Raw genomic sequence first — 13245 nt, 5'->3', positions numbered from 1 at the left:
CCAGGCATGCGCCACCAAGCCTGGCTAATTTTGTATTTTTAGTAGAGTTGGGGTTTCTCCATGTTGGTCAGGCTGGTCTCAAACTCCCGACCTCAGGTGATCTGCCTGCCTCAGCCTCCCAAAGTGCTGGGATTCCAGGCGTGAACCACCGCGCCCGGCCCTTAGAACACTTTTTATTGCATGTAGGGCCCACCCAGATAATCTGGAATAATCTCTTCATTTTATGATGCTTGACTTTATCATATCTGCAGACTTTGCTTTCTAAGGTGGTGCTCATAGATGCCAGGGATTAGCATGTGGGCCTCTTGGGAAGCCAGTATTCAGCCTCCATCACACCTGTTGTTTCCCTGGTACTCAGATTTCAGGGAAGTAGACGTGTTCATCTTTTCTCTGCAGAGGAGCTCATTCCAAAGAATGATGGACACAGGTTAGTAGTTGTCCAGGCCAGATGGAGGGATTACAGTATGTTATGACCTGTACTGGGATTTCTGAGACTAAGATTTGGTCTGGAGAGGGTGTGTTGATTATACTTCAAGTCTTCATTTAGTCTTCTGTGTATGAAGCGATACTCTGTGTACTTGGAAGGATTTAGAATTATAGAATGTTTCTTTTGTCTGGAACTAGTCTGCCCGTGGTGTTAAATAAGACAGATGGATGAGAAAGGAGACACAACGTAGCATGGGGAAGGCTGGGAGAGGTGAATGAGAAGTGGAGAAAAGGAGATGATAACAGCGAGAGATGGGATTTGGGCTGGGCTCAGAAGGATGGGTGTCTTTTAGGAAACCATCCATGCCCATCTCTCCCATATTATTTAGTGTCTACCTTTGCTTGTGTCTGTCATAGGGCTTCTCTCATTGTTTCTAGTAGTCTGTTTACCTGGCTAGGGTGAGGACAATGGCCTATCATGTTTTAGTCTGAGACTCCTGGCATGTAGCATGGTGCCGGGCATGCAGTAGAAGCTCAGTAAATATTCGATGAATTGAATGAATTAGTGGAGAGGAGAAAGAAGGAAATTTTGGGCAGAGAACGGGCCCAAGAAAAGGCTTGGAGGCAGGGCAGTTTTTCTCATGTCAATATAGCATGAGTCACCATGAGGAAAGTGGGGCAGTGAACCGGACTGGGCTCAGGGGATGCGTGAGCAGAGAGGAAGTGCGGAAATGGCTGCTCTGTTCTCACCACCGCTGGCCGTGTTCCTGCGGCTGTTCTTGGCAGGTGTGAGGAGGTGGCGGACCGTGCCTGGCAGAACACACCCGGTGATGCAGGAGACGGGAAAGAAGAGGGGATAAGAGCAAAAGCTTTGCAGCTCGAGTCCTAGCGCTGCCACCTGTGTGAACTTGGGCAGACTGCTCACACCCTCTAAGTCTTGATTTTCTTTTCTTTTCTTTTCTTTTGCTTTTTTTGAGATGGAATTTTGCTCTTGTTGCCCAGGCTGGAGTGCAATAGTGTGATCTCGGCTCACCGCAACCTCCGCCTCCCGGGTTCAAGCGATTCTCCTGCCTCAGCCTCCCACGTAGCTAGGATTACAGGCATGCGCCACCATGCCCGGCTAATTTTGTATTTTTAGTACAGACAGAATTTCACCACATTGGTCAGGCTGGTCTCGAACTCTCAACCTCAGGTGATCCACCCACCTCGGCCTCCCAAAGTGCTGGGATTACAGGAGTGAGCCATAGCGCCTGGCCTAAGTCATTGTTTTCTTATCTGCAAAATGAAGATCTATCTCACAGTTCTGAACTATGGATAAAGAAGACAAGCTGTGCAAAGAGTTTAGCACAGTGCCTGGGATGTAGGTAACACTAATATTCTTGCGACTATAGATCACATTCATTAGGCTTCTTGCTGGAGGGAATCCTGGCCACACTGTGTGACTGGATGTGCCTTGGTCAGCAGTACTGACTGGTGCTGACATCTGAGCCTCCTCTTCCTTGCACAGTGAGCAACTAGCCAGCTTGTGTGACTCCATTAGGTCCCAGAGCAACTTTGAAGAGAAACCTGGAGATTCTGGAGGACAACGCCCGTGTCTCTCAGGCCCTCTCTGCAAGTGTGAGCACCAATAGGGCCTTTTTGAAGGATGAAGTTGTGGCTCTGGGTCCATAGTCTACCTCCAGCTTGCAAAGTTCTTGCCTTGCAGCCTTGAAAAATCAAATGAAGGTGCATGGGGAGCTTTGAGGCATCCTAGCTCTGCTAGAAAACAGGGGTCAAATGAGGCAAGCTGTGGTGCTAGACCTGATTGTAGAGCCAGACTATGTCACTGGACCTACTTCTCAAAGAGATTAGACAGGATCAGAGCCAATGGGAGCTTTTCCAGTGTTAATTGGACTTAGTTATAAATAACACGGAAGCCCCTTGTCATTGCTTCTCCAGGTGTCTGGCTTACATGCCAAAATACAGAACTTGAATAAAAATTTTCGAGACGTGCTAGCAGGTTTCAAGGTCTTCACCTCGTGGCAGAGTTTGCGTAGCAGGTTTCCTTCTCATCAAGAGGCTTAAAAGTGAGAAGGAGCAGTGCATTTCAAGTTATTTGATAAATTGAGTAAAACCCATTTGCCTGTTGGAATATTTTTTTTTAGATGAGGTCCTCACTACAGTTCTAATTAAAAATCAATGTGATATATAATTAAATTCTAGTGATCATATATGCACCAGCCCGTCTCTTTAGCTTTTAGCTGAAGGCAGGGGAGGCATGCTGTTATTGATCAGTGCAGGAGCCCTTTGAGGTTGTCAATAGATGTCTCGTCTGAGAGCCACATGGGCGCTCAAAGCCCACAGCAGCGCTGAGAGCTGAAGGACACTCCGCTGACTCCAGCAAAGGGGGCCGATGCTCCCTGACCATTTAAGTGCTCTGCCAGGTGGGCCAGGACCCCATTCACCATCTCCACCTGCCATCCAGTCCTCCAAGAAGTAAGCTCCGGGGAGGAGCCTTTGAAAAGGGAGAGAAAGCCGATCAATGTTTTCCAGCTTCAAATTATCATTTTAGCTTCCTTTTCTCCGTTAGACCATGGATAAATCTTCTCTAATTATTTTCCATCAGGTGTGTCAAGTACCAAGTCAAGTCCGCTGAGTCAGAATGACTAAAGATCACATTGATTCAAGACTTACTCAAAGGCCACTGATGTGTCTAGGTGATTCCATCCAGTCTGAGGAACGGTCCTACCCCTATTACATGAAGAACTATCATTGGGATTTTCCTTAAAAGATGTTCATGTTTCTTTGTACAAATTCTTGGCAACCTCCCAAGCAATTCACTGTAAAAGCTCATGTGTGTAAAGTGCATAATCCTTCTCCAAAGACTTCCATAATTTTTATTTTTGTCCTCTCGTGTGATCCTCATCACAATACAATGACCTGAGGCATGAAAGTGTTTTTTGTTGTTGTTGTTTGTTTATTTTCGACATGGTCTTACTCTGTTGTCCAGGCTGGTCTCAAACTCCTGAGCTCAAGTGATCCTCCCACATCAGCCTCCCAAAGTGCTGGGACTGTAGGTACATGACACCATTCCCTGCTATAAGTGGCGTTTTTTATTTCCACTTTACATAGGAGCATTTCCTCACCCAAAGCAGAAACTGTTAAAGGGTTTCTCCAGCCTAGGAGACTTTTGGAGTAGAACTTGGGTCTTCTGACTTCCTGTCCCATGCCTGACACCTGACACCATGCTGCCTGCTCAGGGACCATTGCTGACCCGTCTTTCACTGCCAGGCCCTCCTCCTCCTCAGAAGACTTTATCTCTTCCTCCTTTAAAGCTGAATGTAGTGACCATATATTTTATTTTTGACACCCTCTCTTTCTTTAGTTTAGTTTAGTTTTTTTTTTTTTTTTTTTTTAATTTCAGACAGAGTCTTGCTCTGTTGCTCAGACTGGAGTGCAGTGAGTACAGTGGCATGATCTCGACTCACTACAACCTCCGCCTCCCAGGTTCAAGAAATTCTCGTGCCTCAGTCTCCCAAGTAGCTGGGACTATAGGTACCCTCCGCCACACCTGTCTAATTTTTTATATTTTTAGGAGAGATGGGGTTTCTCCATGTTGCCCAGGCTGGTCTCAAACTCCTGACCTCAAGTCATCTGCCCGCCTCGGCCTCCCAAAGTGCTGGGATTACAGGCGTGAGCCACATGCCCGGCCACAGATTTTTATTATTCAAATACCAATACATCCTTGTTGTAACAGATTTAAATTATGTAGGAGAATATAGAGTCCAGTGTGAAAGGGCCCATTCCTGGCTTGGAGCTTATACATCCTGGCTGCTGTCCTGGGCCTCCGGGGAATGCCTGCTTTCCCTCCATTCCAGCATGCCTTTCCTCCTCCTCTTCCTTTCCTCCTCTTCTTTCCTTTCCTCTTCATCCTCCTCCCCTTCCTCTTTTTCCTCCTTTCTCCTTCCTTATTCTCTTCCCCTTCTTCTTCCTACTTCTCCTTTTCCCCTTCACTTTCTTTCCCCTCACATCTCTCTCTCTCTCTTTCTTCTCCCATATATATTTAAATAAAATAAGGATGTTGTTTTACACAAATAAAATAATAGTTTTAGAAACATGCCTTGGTGGAAAGCAGGAATTTTTTCAAAACCCTTCCTGTGTAAAGGAAAAAGACACAAAGCCTCCTGTAGTGTAGAGCTGGAGCTAATTTTAGGAAGAAGGAAGATTTGACACACATGAAGGAAAAGAGAAACTTGTTCCCCACAAGACCTGGGGAGCCGAGGCAGGGAGTGAGACAAATAAGATCCCGTGAGTCACCTTTGAGTTCTCTCCTCCTCCCCATCCCATATGCAGGCTGCTGGCAAATCCTCCCTGCTCTATCTTCATAATATATCCAAAATCCGGCCGGGCATGGTGGCTCACACCTGTAATCCCATCGATTTGGGAGGCCGAGGTGGGTGGATCACTTGGGGTCAGGAGTTTGAGACCAGCCTGGCCAACATAACAAAATCCTATCCCTACTAAGAATACAAAAATCAGCCGGGGGTGGTGGCGGGCAGCTGTAATGCCAGCTACTCGGGAGGCTGAGGCACGAGAATTGCTTGAACCTGGGAGGCAGAGGTTGCAGTGAGCCGAGATCGTGCCACTGCACTCCAGCCAAACAACAGAGCAAGACTCTGTCTCAAAACACATACACACACACACACACAGACACACAGACACACATATATCCCAAATCCTTCCTTTTTTGATCACCTCCCAACTCACATCCTGGTGCATGCCATGAGCATCTCTTTCCTGGATGTTTACAGCTGCCTCAGTGGTGTGCCAGAGCCAGCTCATTACATCACCTGTGCCGAATGTGAGGTTTCCAGGAATTCTGCAAGTCAGTTGTTAAATGCATCCATTACTAAAAATTAAACAATATAAACTTATTACTAAATTATGTCAAAAACCAAAGTAATAGATATTTAGAAGTCAACACTTCCTGATTTTACTCCACTTTATGGAGGCCATTGACCTGTATTGTATTCACATGGTGGGAATACTGTGCGATGCCAGGCTGCTGAACATCTCTCCCCAACTCTGCTTTCATTCTTTTTGTTTATTCATTTATTTTTTTGGAGATAAGGTCTTGCTCTCTCTCCAGGCTGTTAGAGTACAGTGGTACAATCAGGGCTCACTGCAGCCTCGAACTCATGGGCTCAAGTGATCCTCACGCCTCAGCCTCTCAGGTAGCTAGCACCACGGGTGTATGCCACCATGCCTGATTACTTTTTATTTTGTATTTTGTAAAAATGGGATCTCACTATGTTGCCCAGTCTGGTCTTGAACTCCCGGGCTCAAGCAGTCCTCCCACCTCAGCCTCCCAAAGCACTGGGATTACTGGTGTGAGCCACCGTACCCTGCCTGCTTTCAGCTTTATTGGTGGAAATCAGCTGTGGTGGAAGTATGAACACCACAGATATCACCAAACACTACAAATCAGTAGTGGTCAACACTTTATACATGCTCACTGGCCGTTTCACTCTGAATGAACAAAAGTCCCCATCTTCTGAAGTAAGAACTCACCAGGCCTGCAGCCTCCTGGCAATTCCCAACATGCACCTTCTTCCCTAGTCTGGTAAGTTTATCCTACTGAAATACTATACCTGGAAGCCCAGTTAAAGTGTCACCTCTCTAGTGGAACTTTCCTTCTATTTTATTTATCTGGTCTTCCTGTTTTCCAATTCTTTTTATTTCATACACACAGTCTCACACTAACCTGTTCCTCAGTGTCTCTGACTGCACTATAAGTTCATAGACAGAGTCCATACACAATAGGTGCTAAATAAAAGCGTATCAGGGGCCGGGCATGGTGGCTCATACCTGTAATCCCAGCACTTTGGAGGGCTGATGTGGGCAGATCACTTGAGCTCAGGAGCTCGTGATCAGCCTGGGCAACATGGCAAAACTTTGTCTCTACAGAAATTAGCTGGGTGTGGCGGTGCATGCCTGCAGTCCAACTACCTGAGAGGCTGAAAGAGGAGGATCACTTGAGCCTGGGTGGTTGAGGCTGCAGCGGGCAGTGAGCATGTCACTGCACTCCAGACTGGGCAACCGAGCAAGACTCTGTCTCCAAAAAGCAGCAACAAAAACAAAAGACAAATCACTGATGCAGGACTAGAGACGTGGCCCAAGATAATGTCACTAAGAGTAGTGAAAACATATTTAAATATCATTATCATCTGACAGACCTAACCTTTCTGTCATTTGTTTCATCATTTGCATAACCATCTGTGAGGTAAACAATATTATCTCAACTTTACAGATGACAAAGTTAAGAAACTTGCCCAGGTCAGACAGCTAGTAGGAGGCAGAGTTGGAACTTGAATCTGTGCTCTTTCTAAGAGGAGGAGTTATTGGAAGAAAATAACTGAGGTTTCCATGGTAAATGGAATTGTCTTGGGAACTATACATGATATTGGAGACTGCTCTGGTGGCACTATGAATGCCCTGACTTGGACACTCTTGTATTCCAGGTAAAGAGATTGTGTGTGGTGTTTTGACATTTTTCCAGAATCCCAATGTGTACAAGAGGCTTTCTGGGTGTGAGACATTTTTAACTAGGGGAGTTAGTGCTATCCTGTTGGGCTGGCCTCTTGGAAGCGATTTGCCTTGGTTTTTCTCAGTGAGGGGACTGAAGCTGGGGAAAATGACAACAAGGAATTGGAGCCCTTCTTGCTGTGGTTGGCTGTGACAACACATGACACGTATCATCCCCTCCACAACCAGAACAGGGATTCATGGGGAACCCAGAAGGCTTGACTGATGGACTAAAATGTGGGCTTTGATGACCTTCTTCTTGTGGCCCTGCTTTTTTTTTTTGTTGTGTTGTTGTTGTTTTGTTTGATTGTTTTTTTCTGAGATAGGGTCTCACTCTGTTTTTGCAGACTGGAGTGCAGTGGCATGATCATGGCTCACCGCAGCCTTGATCCCCCCAGGTTTGGGTGATACTCCCACCTTAGCCTCTCAAGTAGCTGGGATTATAGGCATGTGCCACAACACCCAGCTAGTTTTTGTATTTTTAATAAAGAAAGAGTTGTGTTGCCCAGGCTGGTCTTGAACTTCTGGGCTGAAGCCACCCCTTCCACCTTGGCCTCCCAAAGTGCTGGGACTACAGGTGTGAGTCACCACTCCTAGACTTGGGCCTGCTTTTGAATTACGCTGAGGCCGTTACGGTGGTCTCAAAGTCAAGCAGGCAGTACAGTCTACCCAGAACCATGTTGGGCTCATTTGATCTTAAAGTCAGCCTCTCTCTCTGGTACATTTAGGTCATGTATTAGGACGGCAGCAAAAGACACATGATTGTAGAGAGGGATGAGCTTCAATCTTGGCTTTGGCTCTTACTGGTGATCGTCCTGAAGTCAGTTATTTTGCTTCTCTTTGCCATGGAGTTTCTTCATTTGCACAATAGGGGTAATGTTAGGATTAAAGGAGATAAAGTATGTGTCTAGTGCATGGTCAATGATAATCAAAATGAAGGTTTCCTTCCAGAAATATAGGTCGGGCCCCTCAGCAGGGATTTGGCTGGTCCCACCTGATGTCATTCTTCCCGCTAGTTTCAAACTGGGCTGCTCGCCTGTGGCCAGGGAGTGGATTCCAAAGCATTCCTGTTTGCCAGCTCAGGCCTTGGGGCTGCTGTGAAGTTGCAATTCCTTTCATGGAGCTCATGTGTGTGACAGGGCGTGCCCAGCTCTTAAAGTGCTTTGAAGAAAATGCCTTTGTGCTAAAAGCTCTATAAATATAAGGCGCAGACCTGGGCGTGGTGTTTCCAGAATACTCCCAATTTGATGTTAGCCGTCATCAAAGGCTCAGGCCATAGAAAAGTTGAAAATGGGGGTGGTTTACCAATTCAGTGATTCCCCAAAGCAGAGATGATTGTTTTTTCTTTTTTCTTTTTTTTCCAACTTCCATTTCTTGACTTGCTTTGCTTGATGGTACAAGGCCCATGTTGCCTTTCTTGTGTCCAGAGCTACAAAAACCTGATTTCAAGTATCCTGTTGAAGAATTACCAATTGCATACTCTCTCTCTACCCCTTTCTCCCCCATCCCACCTACCAACCATCCAGAGCCACCCAACAGCTCCTCCTGGTGGCCATCGTGGAGAGAGATTCTCAGATCACACACCTTTACCTTCAGTACCAATGTACTTCATTCATTCATTCAACCACTTTTTATCGGTTAACTGCTGTGCACAAGGCATCTTGCTAGATGCTGGAGATACCAATACAATAAATAGGGTTCCTGCCTTCATGGGGTCACAACTCTGTGAGGAAACAAACAAGTGATTATAATTACACAGTGACTGTGTCATAACAAAAGTATGCCCAGGAGCATGGCGAGGAGCAGGAAAGGAACCCAAGGCATATTGATCTTGAAGCTATGAAGGCCAGAACTTCAGGGCCTCCTCATTTGCATGGGTTCCTTCTGAGGCCATATACATGTGCATATAACATACACACACACACACACACACACACACACACACATATTTTTTTCAGACACAGGATCTTGGTCTGTCACCCAGGCTGGAGTGCAGTGGCGATCACAGCTCACTGCAGCCTGAAACTCCTGGGGTCAAGCGATCTTCTCGTTTCAGCCTCCTGAGTAGCTGGGATAACAGGCGCACACCATCATTCCTGGCTAAGTTTTGTATTTTTTGTACAGACTGTGTTTTGCTGTGTTGCCAAGACTGGTCTCAAACTCCTGGCCTCAAGTAATCCTTCCTCCTCAGCCTCCCAAATTGCTGGAATTATAGGTCTTAGCCACCATCCCTGGCCTATGGTCACAGATTTTTATAAAATTTACAGGAGTAACCCATTTTGAAGGAATCAGTTAAGATTACACTTGTCTTCTACACTAACATTTGCTGTCATATCCTCCTGCTATTGGGGGACATGGAAGCAGGAGAAGGTGTCTTTGGAACTGGCTTAGGTAGGGTTGAGTTGGGGATAGAATTTGTTTGGGTTTAGCGAGGTTTTTTTTTTAGATGGAGTTTTGCTCTTGTCGCCCAGGCTGGAGTGCAATGATGCGATCTCAGCTCACTGCAACCTCCGCCTCCCGAGTTCAAGCAATTCTCCTGCCTCAGCCTCCTGAGTAGCTAGGATTACAGGCATGCACCACCACACCTGGCTAATTTTGTATTTTTAGTAGAGACGGGGTTTCTCCATGTTGGTCAGGCTGGTCTCGAACTCCCGACCTCAGAAGACTGGCCCACTTCGGCCTCCCAAAGTACTGAGAATACAGGCATGAGCCGTCGTGCCTGGCCCCTGGGTTTACTGAGATATTTTTGTGGGTTCATGGTTAAGCTGTTGTCAGGCTTCCTTGTATAGGAGCAGCTTCCAGAAATACTCCTATCACCCACCTTTCTGACTCAGCAATGCTGTGACATAAAGCTTCATGATCAGAGGCTATACCACAATTTAAATACGTCTTCTAGCTCTGGGCACCAGAGCTAGGTGAACAATGGAGGAGAAACATGATTTAGATGGATGAAGCCAGAAGCTAGTCTGTGGAATGTCCTTCAAATTATCAGACTTGTCACTTTGTAAGCAGAGGATTTGGTTGTGGGAAAACTTGAGAGAGGCTTCTGCAGATGTGGGAGCAGTCTTCAACTCTTTTTTTTTTTTTTTTTTTTTTTGAGACGAAGTCTTGCTCTTGTCCCCAGGCTGGAGTGCAATGGCACGATCTCGGCTCACTGCAACCTCTGCCTCCTGGGTTCAAGCCATTCTCCTGCCTCAGCCTCCACCAAGTAGCTGAGATTACAGGTACCTGCCACCACGCCTGGCTAATTTTGTATTTTAGTAGAGACGGGATTTCTCTATGTTGGCCAGGCTGATCTCGATCTCCTGACCTCAAGTGATCCGCCCACCTCAGCCTCCCAAAGTGCTGGGATTACAGGCGTGAGCCACGGCACCCGGCCCACTCTTCAACTCTTATACAGCATCACTACTGAGTTTGAAGCTGGAAGACATGTTTTCAAACAGTCTATAAGCTAAAGCAAATCACCATAAACTATTAGAGCAAAGAGAATGGATCTTTTTTTATCCTCTGTATAGAAAATAAAAGGTAGAAAATTGTTTTATGAAGAAGAGATCAGCGTTTGCAGCAAAAATGTAGAGGAAAGAGAACTATTATAGAGGTATATGAGGCAGTCACTATTTCTGTGGATTTTGTAATAGCTGTGGAATTTGTGAGATGTTATTGTGATATGTTATGATTTTATACTCATTCTAGATAAATGTTCGCTTTCATGCCTAATTTTTCCTTTGTAATTTTGGATTCTTTTCTTTCATACTTCAGACCTTATACAACTTGGATCCGGCCCGGGAGAGACCCTAAGTGTGTCCTGGGGAGGACCAGTGGGGCTTCATGGAGGGTCAGTGTGGGTGCCAAGAGATGGAGGAATCTTATGAGCTGGCCAAGGGCAAAGTGAGCGGGGGAATTTCCAGGCAGAGGGAAAAAGTCAAGAGGTCTATGAGAGCCCTTCTGTAGAGAAAAATGGGAAATTGCAACTGAGGGCATGGAAGTGATCAAGGCCCCCAGGCCGGGTCAGGGAGAGCTCTTCTGCTGTCCACAAGGTTCCCAGGGGAGGACCCCTCAGCGTTCAGGCAGGGAGTAGGCGGATGCTGATTGGAGGGTCAGCTAACTTTTCCTCTGTCTTTATCACTCAGCTTTTGATTAATTCTACCTTTTCGCATCTCTCTGTACGTATCCCCTTAATCTTCCTCCTTCCTCATACTTTCTGGTTAATTCCTTTGACTGCCCTCTTCGCTACCTTTCCACACCAAGGAATGCTTTTTTATTTTATTTTTATTTTTTTCAGAGAGAGTCTTGCTCTGCTGTCCAGGCTGGAGTGCAGTGGCTCGATCTCAGTTTGCTGCAACCTCCACCTACTGGGTTCAAGCGATTCTCCTGCCTCAGCCTCCTGAGTAGCTGGAATTCAGGTGCATGTCACCACACCTGGCTAATTTTTATACTTTCTTTTAGTAGAGACGGAGTTTCACCATATTGGCCAGGCTGGTCTCAAACTCCTGACTCAAGCAATCCTCTTGCCCCAATCTCCCAAAGTGCTTGGGTTATAGGTGTGAGCCAACACACCCGGCCCAAGGAATGCTTTTTTCTCTCTCTCCTGTTGATTTGTGAAATAGGAATGACTACAATCATCAAAGGAACTAACACAATGTCAGTGAGTACCCATATGTGTTCAGTGCTGAGTAAGTAGTTGATAATTAAAGTAGTTAAGGTATTGCCCTCAAGAATCCTGTGGGCTATGGGGAGATTCAGCTAAATAAGCAACCAGATATCCGATTTTTAACAAATGCCAGAAAAGAAACCGTGTACTGCACCATAATTGATTTATTCATTCATCCATCAATGGACATTTGGCTGTTCCCACCTTTTGCTTATCGTGAATGATGCTGCGTTCATCTGTCTGCATTCCTGTGAGTACCAGTCTTTCGTTCCTTGGGTACAGACATAGGAGTGGAATTGCTACGATTTGTGTTTCGATTCTTTGTCCTTCTATCTTCCCACAATCTCGATTTATCAATTATTTCCTGTGCTTCTTCAATATTTCCATTTATTTCCACCACCCCCTCCCTTCTGGTGTACAGCACATGGAAAGATCCAATCTGAAATAAATGTTCAAATACTTTGAAGAAAAAAGTTCCTATGATTTTCAGATACAGAAACCTCAATGTTAAGCCATTGTGGAAAATCTTTATTTCACAAAAGGATCTAAAAAGTACGAAGGGAACTGAGGAGAAAGAAAATCTCAACAAAGGCAGTTCTGGGAAACCATCTCTCATCAGCCTTCATTCTTTTTTTTTTTTTTTCAACCTTCATTCTTGAATGATTACCACCATACTTGGTTTTTATCGTATTGTTGGACTTAAGAAAACAAAGGTTTCACACACATTGAGACCCACTTCTCTGCCTTTCCATAGGTTGATTTATTTCTTGATTTAGTGAGCTTGCAAATATAGATAGATTACTTTCTCAAGCTGCTTCATAAGATGGAGCAATCTGCAGCTGGGGTGACACAAGCATACCAGAAAGGTCTGCTGCCTTGTGGTGGGAAGGACTTGAACTGGAGAACTGCAGACTGTATTCCTGGACAAACAACTGAAGCCATTCTGTACTCTGCAGAATTTGAAAATTAAAGCAAAACTCTTTGCAACAATGCCTGAGTTGCCTTCTAAGTTCCCTTTCAGCTTTAGAAGCCTAAGATTCTAAATATATTGCTGGCTTTGTCGTGTAATCAGATACAAAAGTGGGACCATTCCTATTGACATTTCTTACTCTGCATCTAAGCATAATAGAAATTGACTGATTAGCATATGTTCATTTCTAAAAAGTACATTGACTTCACTTCCCTTTGCACTTGTGTGTTCTGGGTGGTTTATGTGGAGTGTTTGGTGAAGACTGTCTCACGAGAAGGTCCTGGCTTTAGTAACTTGGGGGAATTCTTCAGTTGAAATGCCAGGTAGTTCTTATCAGATACTTTGACAAGCCCCTAACTAGAAAGAGGAAAATGTCTTGCAGTTTGTTATAAAACTCTTCAAAGACATTATTCTATCGTTTTGGTAAAACGATTCCATTTCATGTTCCTACTACGTTCTTTGCATTCTCTTCTTGTTTAATCTCAAAGATACTTGTTTTCTCTGTGAGTGACTTTCATGCGGTTTTTCGTGTGTTATAATTTCTTTTCTTTGGATGAAGTGTCCATATTCATGGTGGTTTTAAGAAGCATGCATGAGGGCTGGGATGCTTTTCTTTTCTTTTTTTTTTTTTTTT

At 45.1% G+C, this 13245-nt stretch overlaps 1 pseudogene; it reads left to right on the top strand.

Moving 5' to 3' along the window:
- Positions 1 to 1157: 1157 nt before the first annotated feature.
- The window catches only part of LOC108521725 (60S ribosomal protein L22 pseudogene), a 25734-nt pseudogene continuing 13646 nt past the window's right edge, over positions 1158 to 13245 (top strand).

The sequence above is a fragment of the Rhinopithecus bieti genome, unplaced genomic scaffold, assembly GCF_001698545.2.
Source record: "Rhinopithecus bieti isolate Rb0 unplaced genomic scaffold, ASM169854v2 scaffold_58095, whole genome shotgun sequence".
Taxonomy (NCBI): domain Eukaryota; kingdom Metazoa; phylum Chordata; class Mammalia; order Primates; family Cercopithecidae; genus Rhinopithecus; species Rhinopithecus bieti.
The sequence above is the reverse complement of the archived record's forward strand: the minus strand, read 5'-3'. Positions and strand labels throughout refer to the sequence as shown.